Source organism: Balaenoptera borealis, assembly GCF_965194805.1.
Source record: "Balaenoptera borealis genome assembly, chromosome: 5".
NCBI lineage: Eukaryota > Metazoa > Chordata > Mammalia > Artiodactyla > Balaenopteridae > Balaenoptera > Balaenoptera borealis.
In genome coordinates, this window is record NC_138862.1 from 9660032 (window position 1) to 9677092 (window position 17061).

Here is a 17061-nt window from a genome sequence, read left to right on the forward strand (position 1 = left end):
TATATATATATATATTTATATATTTATAAATTTATTTATTTATTTTTGGCTGCGTTGCGTCTTCGTTGCTGCACGCGGGCTTTCTCTAGTTGTGTCGAGCAGGGGCTACTCTTCGTTGTGGTGCGCGGGCTTCTCATTGCGGTGGCTTCTCTTGTTGTGGAGTACGGGCTCTAGATGTATGGGCTTCAGTAGTTGTGGCGCACAGACTTAGTTGCTCTGCAGTATGTGGGATCTTCCCGGACCAGGGCTCCATCCCGTGTTCCCTGCATTGGCAGACGGATTCTTAACTACTGCGCCACCAGGGAAGTCCCTGTGATTATATTTTTGATTCACTGGCCCCTGGCAAGCCCCTGCTAGCTTCCTGGGTCAGCAGCTTCCATGGTTTTCAGGCACAATCCTCTTAGGTTGAGCTGGAGGAGACAGGACTGCATTTAAGCCAGGGATGAGAGTCTTTCACAGAAACTCTTAGCAGTAAGGACATTTTGTTTACGGACAGGGAATAGTACTACATCTGGGTCAGCCGGGTCTGTCTGCACCTCCTCCTTGAGACTCTCCCAGCAGTGATGGAGCTGCCTGGGTCTCTCCTTCCCTAGATGCCCACCTGGTAGCAGGCCACAAGGAGGCCACTGGTGCCCCATGAAAACAGCGTGTGGCAGCCAGCTGGTCTGACTTCCTCTGTATAAACTGGGCAGCGTCCTGGTAATGTAGGCAGACACCTCACTTTGGCAGTTTGTTGGCTCTCGGGAAATATTACAGAACGCGCTGGGAAAACTTTAATGTGGAAGGAGAGGGACAAAGAACTACTACACACAAGGAGAACTGGGGTGCAGTGATGGAAGGGGGACATGCTGGTGTGACACCAAGAGAGGGCTATTTCAGGTGGATGAGGGAGGGAGGGGAGGAGGGGCAGCTTCTCCGAGGAGATGACATTTCAACTGAGTTCAGTGTAACAGGGAGGAATCAGTCATGCAAAGACCTGGGGGAAGAGATGTCAGGGTCGGGAGACCATCAGGTGCAAACATCTCAAGGGAGTAACAGTCTACCCTAGAATCTCCCACTTCCAAAGGTAACCTTCTCTGATATGCCCATACTTTCTTGTGTTTCAAAAGGAAGCATTCTTTCAGAGCCCATGAGTGCACTAAGGAAGACCTTCTTCCAACAGGATTGGTTATTTATTTTTTTAAATAGACTTTACCTTTTAGAGCAGTTTTAGGTTCACAGCAAAATTGAGTAGAAGGTTCAGAGATTTCCCATACACTCCCTGCCCCGACACACGCATGGCTTCCCCACTACCGATAGCGCTGGCCAGAGGGTACGTTTGTTACAGTTGATGAACCTACCTTGACATATCATCACCCAGAGTTCATACTTTACATCAGGGTTCACTCTTGGTGCTGTACCTTCTATGGGTTTGGACCAGTGTATCATGACACGTATCCACCATTGTAGTGGATACAGAGTAGTTTCACTGCCCTAAAAATCCTCTGATTGGTTATTTTCAAATACAGTGAAACTTCACAAATGTCATTTACATAGCAAAAGAAGAGCAACCAAGTACAGCTTTTTTCGTTTTTCCTCTTTCTTTAAGATTGTAAAGGTCTTTGACGTGTGAAAGGCGGGCTTTTATTAACTCGGCATTTGTATCATAAACATAATTCCCAGACAAGCAGGAAAGTCCCAGAATTCTGAGTCATTGATGTTTGAATAGACGTTTTGTAAGGCCAGGCATTTGCTTTCACAAATAAAGCATTGATGAGCTCAACGGTTGCTTGAAATGAACCGGGAAAGTTTTATAATATGCACTTGGCCTTCAGAAGACAGTGCTGTGATCTATAACAATTTTCCCCTCTTTAATCTGTATTCAAATTACAAGAAAATTTCTCTTTCTGGCCACCTGTCTTGGTCAGTGTTCAGTGTGAGGGAGACCCATATCTGAAAATAGAATAACAATTAAGCAAGTTCGTGTGGAAAAATAAGATATTCCCCTGACATACGCTAGATATCTGCTCTTGGTACGTGGGCTGCAGGGCTGCAGTGCTGTCTTCTTTCACGATGGGAGGTTTACGAAAATGAAGAAGGATTCTGTCTGTGAAATACCATTTTGGCAGATGTTTGATCTGCCACAAGAAATGGTTCTTTCTTTTTTTTTTTTTTTTGATAAAGTGAATGGTGTTTTTCAAAAAAAATTATTTATTTTATTTATTTTTAGTTTTGGCTGCATTGGGTCTTCGTTGCTGCACGCGGGCTTTTCTCTAGTTGCGGCGAGCGGGGGCTACTCTTCGTTGCAGTGCGCGGGCTTCTCATTGCGGTGGCTTCTTTTGTTGCTGAGCACGGGCTCAGTAGTTGTGGCGCACGGGCTTAGTTGCTCCACGGCATGTGGGATCTTCCCTGGCCAGGGCTTGAACTTGTGTCCCCTGCATTGGCAGGCGGATTCTTAACCACTGCACCACCAGGGAAGCCCCAGAATGGTTATTTCTTATTCTGGACTGCTGGTAACACAGCTGGAATGTTTTAATACACTAGTGCACTTCATTAATAGAAAGGTCTAAAAATAGAACTGGAGAGCTCAGAAGGGGGCGGAGAATTAGGTAGTTCAGGCTCCAGTCTCTGACTTTTGAGAATGAAATACCTCATGAGGACTTTGCCAACAGCAAATTGTGGGCAACACTAGCTATCCTCATTGAAGAGAATGCGATTCAAAAAAAGAGAACAGTTCAGCTTGATATAAAGAGCTGGAGTTGGGTTGGGGACTCAGTGGGCAGAAATTGAGGAGATAGGAGAGCCTCTGTGGAAATAAGGTCATAGAATTTCAAATACCCAGGTCATGGGCTTAAGTACCTCCTTTCCTCTCTCTCTCTCTCTCTCCCCTAAACTTTCCATTTTCTTAACCATTCCAAACAGGTTATTCCCTGACTCAAACTGTCCATTTGGGCAAGGAAGTCCACGCTGAGAGACCCCAATTATAGAGGGGAGCGAATACAGCTATCTGTTCCAGGAGGTTAGAGAGGAAAAAACCATGGCCCGAACATGTGGGCACAGCTCCCTTGGCAGTGAGGAATCTCTGAGTCCTCTGTTGTCTGATGAGATCAAATCATCTCCACCCTTGAATCTTTGGGTCCTGGGGTGGGTGTCAAGGCTCATTTGCTCCCTCACTTGGTGCAGGATCTCTCCGTAATCACAATACTGACTCTTGTTTGAACCCCTCTGGTGATGGGTAAGTCAGTTCTTTGTGTCTGCTCACTCAGCTAGGTCAATCCAACATACACCATCACGGCAGTACGATGTAACCTCCTGGTAAATTGAACAAAATCCTTACTGCCTGGGGCTCACTCTCAGTGACTCCGATAGAATTGTTCTGGGGAGGGTGCTGGCATCAGTATTATTTAAAACTCTGCCCATGATGCCAATAAACATCCAAGGTTGAGAGCAATGGCTCTGGTGTTTTTTGTACTGATGGAGGTCAGCTTTCCAGGAGCTGCCACCCATCTAAGCTAATTCTGTCCTCTGGAGTCAAGTCTATCTCTTCTTTTACATGACAGCCTTTCAGACATATGAGCTTGCTAACCTGCCCCTAAGTTTGTATCACTTCCCTGAGGTTTTTTCTTCTCCAGGCGAAGCCACTCATTTTCTCAAAAGTTACTCCTATTATGTGGTTTTACTTCCCTCACCATCCTGATCTTAAGCTACATTGTCAGGATGCCACTTACAGTGTGTGTCTCTTCATGCTTTTGTTTCATTGTGAGCTTGCTGTCACCTAAATCCCCTCAATTTTCTCCCACAAAAGGCTTACAGCTTAGTCGGGCAGACAGGCATGCCAACAAACCAAAGCTTCCCCATCCTGTAATTATGAAATTGATTTTTAAAGTCTAAATGCAGGACTTTTATTTACCCTTATCATATTTTATCTTGTTCTGTTTACCTATCTAACTCCATCCTGCAAAAATACTGTAAGAGTTGCCTGCTTGGTAAGGTGTCTTTATATCTTTATCCATGTTATTAATAACAGTAACAATAAGAGACTCTATTTATTGACTGTAAACACTTATTGACTGGAAGCACCACCAGATTGGATTGAAAGAGACAGAAATAGAGCCCCAACTTCTATGGGTAGGAAGTAGGTTGAGAAGGCTACAGAATCACCAAGTGTTCTTACAGGAAATGAAAGATGCTCAGAGAAAGAGGCAAGAGTCCAGAGCGTGCAGCCAAGAGCCACTTGAGAGTCCTGGGCCCTAGAAAGAAACTTGCACCATCTATGCAGCTGGAGCGCAGAATTGCTTTGGACCAGTGCTGACTGCAGCCTCCTGTTTCTCCCCTTTTTGAATGGGAGCGTCTGTTGTGATTTTTTTGTTTTGCTTGTCCCGCCATTGTGTGCGGAGTATGTGTCTGTACGTAGGGGTGAATATAATTGGTCTCTATAGTTCATAGTATTCCGATGGTGATGAACAACCCTCACTGAGTTGTTCAAGAAGAGCCACACTCAGAGAGCTTCATTTATACTTGGACGTGACTTACAAGGATGAGACTTTTGGCTCGTCTTGGGAGGAGTGAGTATATTTTGCATGTAATACGTGTCCAGAGGCAGATTGAATCTGGGCGCTGTAGCTGCTTGACCAGTAGAATATTGGGAAGTGACATTGTGCCAGTTTTCAGGCCTAGGCCTGAAGAAACCGGCAGCTTCTGCCTCCTGTCTCTTGAGATGCTTATTCTTGGAATCCAGCCACCATGTTGACAGGAAACTCAAGCTGCCCAATAGAGAAGCTTTCATAGGGGAGGAGCCAATAGCCAGAACAATTGCCAGCCAAGTGAGAGAGTCACCTTGGAAGTGATGGGTCAGCCCCAGTAGAGCTGCCCCAGCTTATTCCAGGTGGGGCAGAGCTGAGTTGTCGCTACTGAGCCCTGCTCAAGATCAGATTCGTGTACACAGTAAATTGTTGTTGTTGAGTTAAACCACTAAGTTTGGAGCAATTTGATTCACAGTGGTAAGAACAGTGCCAGGCACTGTGCTTCTGACTTTTCATATATTTTCTTACTTAATCCTCCTAACAGTGCTATGACATAGGCATTATTTCTCCTCCTGATAGATGAGAAAATTGGGGCTCAATGGTTTAGGTACATGCCGAAGGTCATACAAGTAGTAAATGGCAATACTGGGATTGAAACTGAGCAATATTGGATTGTATCATCCTTTTAACCTCTAAAATGCTGAGTAGGACAGGGCTGAGGTAAGAGAGCCAGGCAGCCATTTAACAGATACTTAGAGAGTGCTTTCTGGGGAGAGAAAAATAAATAAAACATAGTGCAAGAAAGTGATAGCTTAGGGAGGAGACAGACATGAAAACAAATAAATACAGTTGAATATGATGTGCCATGATAGCCAAAGTGGAGGGATACAACCACGCTTCCAGTTCTTTCTCTGTAGATTTTCTACTCTCATAGATACATACATGTTTTAATAAAGAAGTGATAGTGCTCTATAAATATTCCAGGACATTTTTTTCACATCTTTCTCTATCATGTATACAAGCCCACTATTTTAAACTGATGATCATGATTTATTAAACTGTCTCCCCCAAAGATGTTTCTAATTTTTTTTTGCTAGTGCATGCAATATTGCATCAGATATCTTTATATATATAACACACATGTGAGTGTTTCTTTAGGAATTGTTGGTTCAAAGGTAATGATTGTGATTTCTGAAAATTATTACCAGAAAAGCTTTATCAGTTTGTACTTTTTTTTAAACATCTTTATTGGAGTATAATTGCTTTATAATGTTGTGTTAGTTTCTGCTGTATAACAAAGTGAATCAGCTATACGTATTATCAGTTTGTACTTTTACCAAGAATGTATGAAAAGGCCAGTTTCCCCCATATTTCATTCTTATGAACACTGCTTTTATCAGTCTGTTAAGTTTTTGCCATGCTGATGGGAGAATAAAGTATTATTCTTGTTTTAATTTGTAGTTTCCAGATTATCAGAGCATTTTGTTTTCTTTTGGACACTTGTACATATATTTTTTTGGAATTTCTGGTTTACATCCTTTCCTGTTTTCTTTTTTTTTAATCCTTTTTTTCTTATGGATTTGTATGAGTTCTTTAAATAGTCTAGACATTACTCTCATTAATTGTTGCAAAGATTTTCTCCAAGTCTGTTTCTTGTATTTTAATTTTGCTTAAGGAGTCTTTTCTTATGAAAACATTAAATGTTCATGATAACAGATCTTTTTTTAAAATAATTTTTTTATTTTATTTATTTTATTTTTGGCTGCGTTGGGTCTTCATTGCTGCGCACGGGCTTTCTCTAGTTGTGTCGAGTGGGGGCTACTCTTAGTTGTGGTGTGTGGGCTTCTCATTGCGGTGGTTTCTCTTGTTGTGGAGCATGGGCTCTAGGCATGCGGGCTTCAGTAGTTGTGGCACTCGGGCTCAGTAGTTGTGGCTCACAGGCTCTAGAGTGCAGGCTCAGTAGTTATGGTGCACAGGCTTTGTTGCTCCGCAGCATGTGGGATCTTCCCGGACCAGGGCTCAAACCCATGTCCCCTGCATTGGCAGGTAGATGCTTAACCACTGTGCCACCAGGGAAGCCCTGATAGCAGATCTTTTAATTTTCGTTTTTGGAAATTCTGGTTTTGTCTTGGTTAAGAATAACTTTCTCCAAGGTTATAAATTCTCTGTATTTTCTCATAATGTTTATAATTTTTTTTTTTTTTAAATGCTTAGCCCTTCAACCCATCTGGACTTTGTTTTGGAGTATTCTACACAGAAGGGAAGTCTAGCTTAATTTTTCTTAATAAATATCTAATTGTCTCAACACCATTTATTTGTTTATCCATCTTTTTCCCATTGAATTGAAACTTTATAAAAATGTTGTATATCTGGGACTGTTTCTGGACTGTTATTTTATTGATTTATTTTTCTATTCCTGTACCAATAGCACACTCTTTTCATTAACTCAGATTTGAAGTATGTTTTGGTATTTAATAGTAGTTCCCTTTAATCTTTTCAAAACAAAGTTCTTATATTTTCTTCTCATGATGAACTTTGAAATCAACTTGCCAATTCCATAAAAAATTCCATTGGATGCTGATTCAGATTGCATTGAATTTATAGATTAACTTGGGGAGAACTGACATCTTTACAATTTTTTATCTTCCCATCCATAATGACTGCATTTGCTTTATTAAAAAAACCAATATCATTACATTTTGTAATAGAGATTTTTTACCCTGGGTCTCAACCCTACAAACTCTGATTTAATTAGTCTTGTTGTGATTCCAATATGCACCCAGGGGACAAAACCATTCTTGTAGTTTTTTTTTAAAATGTTAATTCCTGTACAGTTTTCACTAGGTTTATTTCTAGGTGTATTACATATCTGTTTGTTGCTATTATTCATGGTATTTCTAAAAAGTTCAAGTTAGACAACTACTTTATACCTTATGCCAGAATAAATTATAGATGGCTTAAATAACTAAATATAAAAACGAAACTATGAAAGTATTAGAAGAAAACATCAGAGGCATTCAATTTTTTATTGCTTGTATATAATAAAGGTATTGATTTTGTATCTGATATTATTTTTAAATAGTATTTCCTTCAGTTCTCTTGGGACAGCAATTTGTCTACATGTAGGAAAATTTTTATTTTTTTTTCCACATTTATACCTCTTATTTCTTTTACTTTTCTCTCTTTTTAAATTTATTTTATTTAATTTTGGCTGTGTTGGGTCTTCGTTTCTGTGCAAGGGCTTTCTCCAGTTGCGGAGAGCGGGGACCACTCTTCATCGCGGTGCGCAGGCCCCTCACCGTCGCGGCCTCCCCCGCTGCGGAGCACAGGCTCCAGACGCGCAGGCTCAGCAGTTGCGGCTCACGAGCCCAGCCGCTCCGCGGCATGTGGGATCCTCCCAGACCAGGGCTCGAACCCGTGTCCCCTGCATTGGCAGGCAGATTCTCAACCACTGCGCCACCAGGGAAGCCCTTCTCTCTTTTTAAATAGGACCTATTATATGGAACAATGAAGGATGGTAGCTGTGATGGTTGTCTTGTTTTCAATCTTAATAGAAACTTTCTAATCTTTCATTATTAAATATGATAGTTTCTGTGATAGGCTGCATGATTTTACATCCTTTTTTACTGTAATAACAGTTTTTTTTTTTTTTTTGGTCTTGTGCTAACCTTGTCATCTGGTTTTGGAATCAAATTGATGTTAGCTGTGTAGAATGAGTCTGGATTCTCTTTACTTTTGTGTACTTCCAGATAGATGTATAATTTAAGGATTGTCAGTTTCTTCATGGAACAGAAATTCATATAAAAGTATTTGGTCTTGGTACCATTTTTTTGTTTTACGGATTCAAGCTTTGACTACCTATTAAATTTTTATAAAGGTATTCATCTATTCACATTTTCAGCCTCTTCTTGGATCAATTTTGATTAATCCATATTTTTATAGAAAATCACACCCTTGAGATTTTCAAAAATTTTATATAGTATTATTTGCTTTTGTTTAATAAAATCTCATATCTCGAGTTAGGCTCCTTTTCCCATTGTTAGGTTAATTAATATTTGAAATATTGATTCCAAATTAATTATTTGGAATTAACTAATCTATTTTTCTTTCACACTTCAAACAAAACTAGAACTTTAGGATTGTTTTCACTAATTTCTCTCTACTCTCCAACCCTGCTGCCTCCCATGTTGAGATCTTCTGGGATTTTTAAGTTGTAGATTATTATTAAAAAATTTTAAAAGATATTTCTAAGCAAACTCTGTTTTATTAGTTTTTCTGTTTACTGTTGATCCATGGGTCCCACCACATTTTCCTTTTTTTTGAATTAATTTCTCTTTCTTGCTTGATTAAATCTATTAGAGAAGGCCTGTGTGTGAATCTTTGAATGTCTGTGAAAAATGCCTTTATTTTGTTTTTCCTTTTTAGTGTTAATTTGGGTAGGAATCAGATTCTAGGTTCAAAGTAATTGCCCCTCAGAACTTTTAAGGTATTACTCAATTGTCTTTTAGCATCATGTCTTGTCAAGGAGAAATTTGATGCTGCTCCGAAACTCATTCATTTTAGGTAGTCTGTTTTATTCTCTCATGAAGCACTTAGGATTTTCTTCTTATCTTTGAACTTCTGAATTTTACAACAGTGGGGTTAAAAAAAAAATCAAAGAGTAGGTCTTTTGGAAAGTGATGAATAGTTTTAATTCATGTTTCTTCAGCCCTGGGAAATTTTCTTTTTGTTTCTTTATTACTTGTTCTTTTCCATTTCTAGAATTTTTTCTGTTCTCTATTTCTAGAATTTTCATTAGATGGATATTGGCACTTCATACCATTTAAAAATATATTTTTTCCATTTTTCCCTTTTGGTGATATATTCTTAAATAATCCCTTGGCTCAATTATCCAGGTCAACAAGTTACTATTTAACTGTGAACTTTCTCTGACTCCATATATTCACTGACTGTTTTATTTTCTGAGTCAATTCTTACAATTTCTAAGATTTCTCAGATTTTCTTGTGTAGTAGCTGATTCTTAATCTATAGATCTGATAGACACGTATCTTTTCACAACATGAAATCTGTTAATCCTTCTTCTATTTGCACTATAAACTCTGTTGCCTTCAGTATTATTTCTTCTTCATAATGACTTCTGTGCTGCTCTTTCCTTAAGTCTTTGATTCTTTGTTATCTGCTCATCTCACCTTCATTTAGTTTGTCCCTCTGGGCATGCCGTTTCTGATTACAGGTGCTCATCTCTGGTTGGGCTGCTGGGGGTTGGGCAGGATGGGCTGCTGAGAGGGTGTTCGGGCTTTTCTCAGTGTGTCTTCCACATCCACGCTCTGTCCTAATCAACCTTGCTCTGGGCCCCCAGGAGGCTGATCTCTGCATCACTGGGCTCCCTTGCCCACTGCCTTCCAGTTGGCTCAGCCAAAGGGACATTCCAGCTGAATCTAGAGGACAGGAGGAAAGATTGGAGTATTGATCTCCCCTTCTCTCCTGTCCTCCCTCTGTCATCCTGGTTTTGGCAGAGGTGGTGTTTTCTATCTATAGTCAGAAGTCCTGGAGGGACACTTCTCCCCTGAAGCTACAGCTCTTCCTTGTTTCCGGTAACTGCTCCATCCCTCCTCCTTCAGGACTGGGGAAGGCCATGGTTCTCCACTGGTGCTGACCCCTGGGAGCTTCATCATCCTCGGATGATTCCCTTGGCCCTGTCCTTACCTCTTGAAATAGTCCATTTTCGAGTATCTCTTTGATCAACTTTTTGAGTGTGCCTTCCATTTCCTGGAAGTACCCTGATGGAGATGCTGGTGCAATGTTTTTTGTTGTGGCTCCTGCATATCCTCTCAGGGTTTCCTTGGCTATGGGATTAGTTGGAGAACTCATGTCAGCTATAAGAAATAACCCCCAAACCCTAGTAACTCAATAAAGATTTGTTTTTCTCTCTATTGATTTCGGGATCCCAGCTCTTTCCATCTTGGAGCACTGTCATCTTCCAGGGGCCCCTCACACATCTTCATTGGATCCTTTACTTTCAGAGAAGAAAGAATGAGGATGATTGTACAGGACTTTCATAAGCAGGCCTGGAAGGGGTACATTTCATTGCCACCTATTGGCTAGATACTAGTTACATGACCTCAACCTAAGTACAAAGGAAGCTGGCAAATATAGCTTTGCTGTGCCCAGGAAGAGGCAGGTGGGTCTGGTGAGTGTCAAGCCACTTTCTGCCATAGCTTCAGGTGAATGATGCCTCTCTGGCCTGAGCACCCCAGTCTATCACTTTAACCAGTGCTATATGCTGTTGTTGGTCACTGCTCAGTTCAAGGCAGGAGGAGGGAGAAGCCAAAAGATGTAGCTGCTGCAAATGCAGTGATCCAGTATTGTTTTTGCCAGATTTGCCCCTCTAGCTTCTTGGATCCATTGCCTTGGAGCTTGGAGGACAGTGTAACGACCCCTCTCTGTAGCAGACTTCTTCTGCACAAGTGTTGGTTGTATTTTTCTCCAACAAGTTGATCCTGTCTGATTTTTGTCTTTCTGTTTTTTGTCTCAAAATTTCTAGTTAATGTTGGGTACTGTTTCCTGTTTTTCACTGCTCTTATGGCTTCACTATTTAAAAAACCATCTCTTCTATCTTTTATAAGGATGTGGAGCAGGAGGGGAACTAGGTGAACGTACTAAGTTTGTCACTTAGTCCAAATCTCCATCTTTTTGTGAAATTTGAAGAGTGTGGAGTGATTGGCTTAGGAGCAGTTCCAATGTGCAGTATGAAGAGGCTGCTAAAAGAAAAATGAAATCACGAGCTACTTTGATAGACATATATTGATACGAAAAGGGTGATTGATGATTCTGTATTCTCATAATTTCTGGGATACTTTTTTTAGCTCTGGATATTGCAATTTATAATACACAAGTTAGGGTTTGTCAAGTGGAGGACATCTATGATGGTGATTGTTCTAGAAAACATGTCATAAGGTAATTGTGGAGGCGGCCGTAGATATCCTGCATGGAGAGTGAAATGTAAGGTGGGATAGGGCGTATGTGCGTTAAAATATGCAGATTTTATGATAGCTGTTAATCTGCTGTGGATTTTTAAGGGATTGATGTTAGGTATTGATTTATATATTCTATAAATCCTCTTCCCTTTAAAAGTATTGAGACTTTTTTTTGCCTAACTCTGTTCCTAAACACTTCTCCTTGTCCTCTAAGGTGACCAACGGTGGCCTCCTATCTGCCATGTTTGGATCATTTTGTAATATTTTCTTCTTCTTGGCAGTTTTGGAAGTTACGGTTCTCAAAATGGTGATATTTACCCTTTTAAAAATGTCCTTTTGGTTATGCACTGCCGGGGGAAAGAATGTGTACAGTTCTGCTCAGGAGAACAGGTTGCAAAGTGGAAGGGGTGAATGCCTCCTTCTACAAAAACAGTAGCATGATCTTGTTTTGCCCCTTGTGTCTTCTTTCTCTCAATGGTAATGTCTGCATGAAGGAATGCATCCATGAGCTTCTTTATGATGCATGATCTTGTGGGAAAGGGAATGGTAAATTCACCTTCCTTTGCACATGCATCCATTTATTCCATCTATCCATCCGTTTATTCACTTGTTCAAGAAATGTATTGTTCCTATTGTGAGCCAGGTATTATTTTAAGTACTAGGAATATAGCGTAAATATAAGCCTCATGGAGCCTTACATTCAGTTAGGGAAATAAAATAAATGAACTCATAAACATAGTGATAAGTGTGGTGAAGGAAAATAAACCTGGGTCACTCAGTCCGGGGGCAAAAACCCAGCCAGAGCATCTGATTGGCCACGAGAAGTCATGTGACCAGCCTTCCTCACCAGATGTAGGAGCAGGCAGGGTGGAGGCATTTTCAGCTTCGGTGGTGATATTGATAGGCTATGAAGGTAAACAGTATGTGTAGGTAGAAGTTCCCAAACATGGAGAAAGGGTTAAGAGGCTGACAGCCAAATCCATGGCAAGACTGTCCAGGACAGTGTCCAAAGATGACATAATCCTTCATGTAAATTGGTGACAGTCCAACCTAGTTGAGGGGTCCAGGCTTACAGCCCAGTTACTGGAACCGCTTTTTTCCATCAACTTCTATTTGTGAGAGGAAACCCTTTATACAGCTTTGTTCTTAACAATGTTCTAGCTTTAGAATAAAAATTTTTTGTTGGGGTGTGTTCTATGATCAAAGCTCCCGTTTTTCACCACCCATCCAATCCATGAGATATTTGAGAAATTTACAACATGCATATTTTGGAGAGGAAGTCTAGCCTGAGCGAGGTGTCAGACGCTGGGGGCATCTTGGAAAACCATCTAGAAGATAAAGACACCATCTGTGTGCTCTTAGGTAACCACATTATGGCTGAAGGCCTGGTGTTGGTGATGCCAATAGATGGGCAAGGCAGTGATTCAGTAAATGAGCAAGAAGACCATTTTTATTTCTACTATGAAGTGTTGTCTTTGTTAAAATAAATAAGATCATATTTCTTTGATTTTAGGTAGCATTATACTAAAGCATTGAATGGGCCTGTGTCCTTGCTCTGAAAGGCAAAACAGAAGAAAATCCCAATGCCTGACCCTGTTAACTTTAATAGGGTCAAAGTATATTAAGACAAAAATGATTCTGTTGAAAAATATAAGTAGGACAATTATGAATGAATCTGTTAATTCTTGAGAAAAATAGGGCTGAATGGTTTGGAGTTGAGGCTTAGGACCCAGAGGGCTTGGGTTTGAATCTTTGTTTTGCTGTAAGATTTTGAACAAGGAATCTAACTTCTGTGTTCCTCATTTATCTAGGAGGCAAGATAATAACTCACCTGATTGTTGAGAATTAAATGAACTAATAAATTTAAGATCAATGCAGGGCAGAAAATAGGTGCTCAATAAATATGAGCTGTTTTTATTTGTAATCATCCTCATCTTTCCTCATGGATGAATGTCAGAAAGATAGCCAGGATAATAGCAGGCCTTCTTCAGCATTGAGAGAGATAATTATTAATTACTTCCATCCAACATGTCAATCCATTTTGTTTCCTAGGGGAACATAAGTCCCTGTTTATCTTGGGAGCATATCAGGACTCATCAAGTCAGAGATTCTCAAGGGGCCGTATGAAGCAGCTTTGTAGCAGAGGCTTGTGGCCACCTCCATTTGCCTTCAAAAATCTTCTAATTTAAGATCTCGTCTTCCTGCGTCTTCAAAGCATAGTCCTGGGCATTGCATCGGAGTTGATCACGGGCACTTGAGTGAATTCAAAGTGCCTGCTGTGTCTGCACTGTGTACTCCAGTGCACGCCCATGGGAGCAACAGAGCAAGTGGTCAGGTTCTTAAATTTATATCATCAAATATAACTTTAAGAGTTGACTTTACACCTGTGTTTGGGGAGTTCAAAGCACATGGATCTATTTTCACTTAGGCAACGGGACAACTTGCCCTTCTGCCACTCTTCAGGGCTCTTAATCCTGACAGAGGACCGGTCAAGAGTTGGATTGGGACTGTGAATGCTGATTTAGGACACATGCTGCTCATTCTATGTACCAGATTCTCTAGCTGTGTCTCAGATCAGAGTGCCAGACCCACCTCAGCCTGCTTCAGCCCAGGAAAAACTATGTTCCTGCCATTCTGGCATGAAATTATGCCTTGAGCATTTATTAATTCATAGGCAAATGAAGGATGTTTCCCAGCGTGATGATGGATGATGCCCATTAAGCCAGATTTCTCAATTTGTGGCTCTTGGGTTTCTAGTTTAAATGCTGATCTGAGTTGAAAAATACCCTTAAGATTCTCATGATATTTATTTATTTATTTATATTGAGATGTAATTGACATATTAAGTTATATTAGTTTCAGCATAGCATAATGATTCGATACATGCATATATTGTGAAATGACCACCAAAATAAGTCTGGGTAACATCCATCACCACACATGGTGATGATTTTAAATGGTACCGACATATTATATTTACTAAAGAAGAGTTGGCTGTTACCGCTAATGCTGCTAGCCTTTGAAAGTTGATGACATACCACAAATATCCCTAGCTTTCCTTCACAGACCTTTCGGATGAGTCATCTGTGGCTTTATTTGAACTCACTTAGGAACGAGTTTTCAATATTTAGGCAATGAATTTCCTTAGGCCCCTCCTCCCGCTTCTGCTGTCTCTTCCTCCTTCTTGCCATGGCAGCTCCCATGTGTCGAGAACATACTACAAATCATACTGTGGTTGGCAGAATAATGGGCCCCAGAGATGTCCACATCCTAATCCATAGAACTTGTGAACATGTCCCTTTGCATGGCACAGTGGACTTTGTGGATGTGATTGATTTAAAGATTTTGAGGTAGGGAGATTTTCCTGGGTTAGCCAAGTGGGTGCAAGGTAATCACAAATGTGCTTATGAAAAAAGTGGGAAGAGCAGAGTCAGAGGGAGATCTGAAGATGCTACACTGCTGGCTTTGAAGACGACTGAAGGGGCCACCTGCCAAGGAATGCAGGCTGCCTTCAGAACCTGTGAGAAGCAAGGAAGTAGGTTCTTACCCAGAACCTCTAGAAGGAAGGCAGCCCTGATGACACCTTGATTTTAGCCTAGTGAGACCCACTTTGGACTTTTTTTATCTCTATTTACTTATTGAAGTATAGTTGATTTACAGTGTTGTGTTAATTTCTGCTGTACAGCAAAGTGACTCAGTTATACACATATATACATTCTTTTTTATATTCATTTCCATTATGGTTTATCCCAGGATATTGAATACAGTTCCCTGTGCTCTACAACAGGACCTTGTTGTTTATCCATTCTATGTGTAACGGTTTGCATCTACTAACCCCAAGCTCCCAGTCTGTCCCTCTCCCACCCCGCTCCCCCTTGGCAACCAGAAGTCTGTTCTCTATGTCTGTGACTTTGGACTTTGATCTTCAGAATCATAAGATAATACATCTGTGTTGTTTAAGCCACTAAGTTTGTGGTAATTTATTCCAGCAGCCATAGAAAACTAATACTCAGGCATTGTGTTAAGTTTTTTACACACATTATCTGAAGTTAATCCTCTCTACAATCTTTTGAGATACGTACTGTTATCTTCATTTTGCAGAAGAAGAAACAGTTGTGGGGAGATCCAAGAGGGCAGGGAACATTCCAATATATCCAAACTTGATGCAAATGTCCTTGTGTTCACTCCGTGCCCAGGCTTTGTAGATTTGGTAGCATCTAAACATGTCTCTCCTTGTGCCTTTCCAGATAGGAAGTTATGTTTCCCTTCATTTCCTGGGCATTGCATCGGAGTTGGAAACCTCTTCATCCTCTTGAGCACTTTTCTTATTCTTCTTTGAACATTCTGTAAGATACTCACTGTGTATTTTTTGGAGGACAAGAAGTACCTCAAGGTCTTTTCAAATTATTCCTTGCATGTTCATTTAGTGCAAGTTTATAAGTAAACTGAGGAGGAAAGAAGGAAGGGAACAGAGGTTCACAGAGCACCCCTTTATGTCAGGGGATTCCCATATATGATCTTATTTTATCTTCATGGGAACCCTAAGTGGTGGGTATCATAAGCCCATTTTATGGACAAGAAACTTGAGGTCAGAGTTTGGATAGCTGGCTCAGGGTCAGAGTTTTTCTTTTTTTTTCTTTTAGGATCGCTAGAATGATTTAATATTTATGGATCCTTAGAACTGTAACAGGTATACAGTAACATAGGGGTTAGCAAGCTACAGCTCTTGGACCAGATCCAGCATGTGACCTCTTTTTGTACTGCCTGTGAACTGAGAATTGTCATTACATTTTTTTTATGTTACATGTATTTTATTTATTTATTTATTTTTAACCTCTTTCTTGGAGTATAATTGCTTTACAATGCTGTGTTAGTTTCTGCTGTATAACAAAGTGAATCAGCTATACGTATACCTATATCCCCATATCCCCTCCCTCTTGCGTCTCCCTCCCACCCTCCCTATCCCACAGTTTTTCCATGTTGGAGTTAGGATTCGAGCCCAGGGCTACCCCATTATAAGGCCCATGATGCTGCCAGGACCACTGGAGTGGAGATTCCTGTGGACGCAGCCAGCAGAAGGGACTGTGGAATCAGACAGGGGGAAGAGGGAGATCAGACTGTGTACTATGTGGTGGAGTAAACCCATGCCGGTGAAGCCAGAGCAGCTGCGGCTTGCCGTGTCCTTTCACTGCTAACTGTCATCTGCACTCCGGACTTTTGGGCAGGTGAGATTATGCAAGGTGATGGAGGCAAGGGGAGGAATGGAGAGAGCAATTTCCAGTCTATATCAGTGTGTGGCTTATAAACCCTGGAAACAGACGATTTTCTTTCTGTAAGTGTTTTGAAATTTCCTATCAATGAGATTTATCAAGAACTCAAATATTCCCAGTAGCTAAATCATGTTTTCAAACCATCATCTGTATTGATTTAAGAAATATGAGTATCTCATTATCTCCTTTGTTTTGGATGCCTGTGTGTCTTGTTCGAGCCCATGTAAATAAATACATTTACTGAGTAAAAAAAAGAAGAGTCTACATTCAGGCATCTCACACATGACATTGAGGGGAAAAAAGAGAGGATGC

The 17061-nt window shown here is 40.7% G+C and overlaps 1 protein-coding gene across 46 annotated transcripts in view; it reads left to right on the top strand.

The window, feature by feature from the left end:
* Window positions 1-17061, top strand: part of SETD4 (SET domain containing 4) — a 472148-nt gene that overhangs the window by 140108 nt on the left and 314979 nt on the right. For 2 of the 46 annotated variants that reach the window (XR_014245493.1, XR_014245495.1), the window contains exon 14: window positions 16450-16704. The exons of the other annotated variants lie outside the window; for them this stretch is intronic. The gene's annotated coding sequence lies outside the window, so the exon portion shown is untranslated. The remainder of the gene's footprint in view (window positions 1-16449; window positions 16705-17061) is intronic. 46 annotated transcript variants of the gene reach the window in all.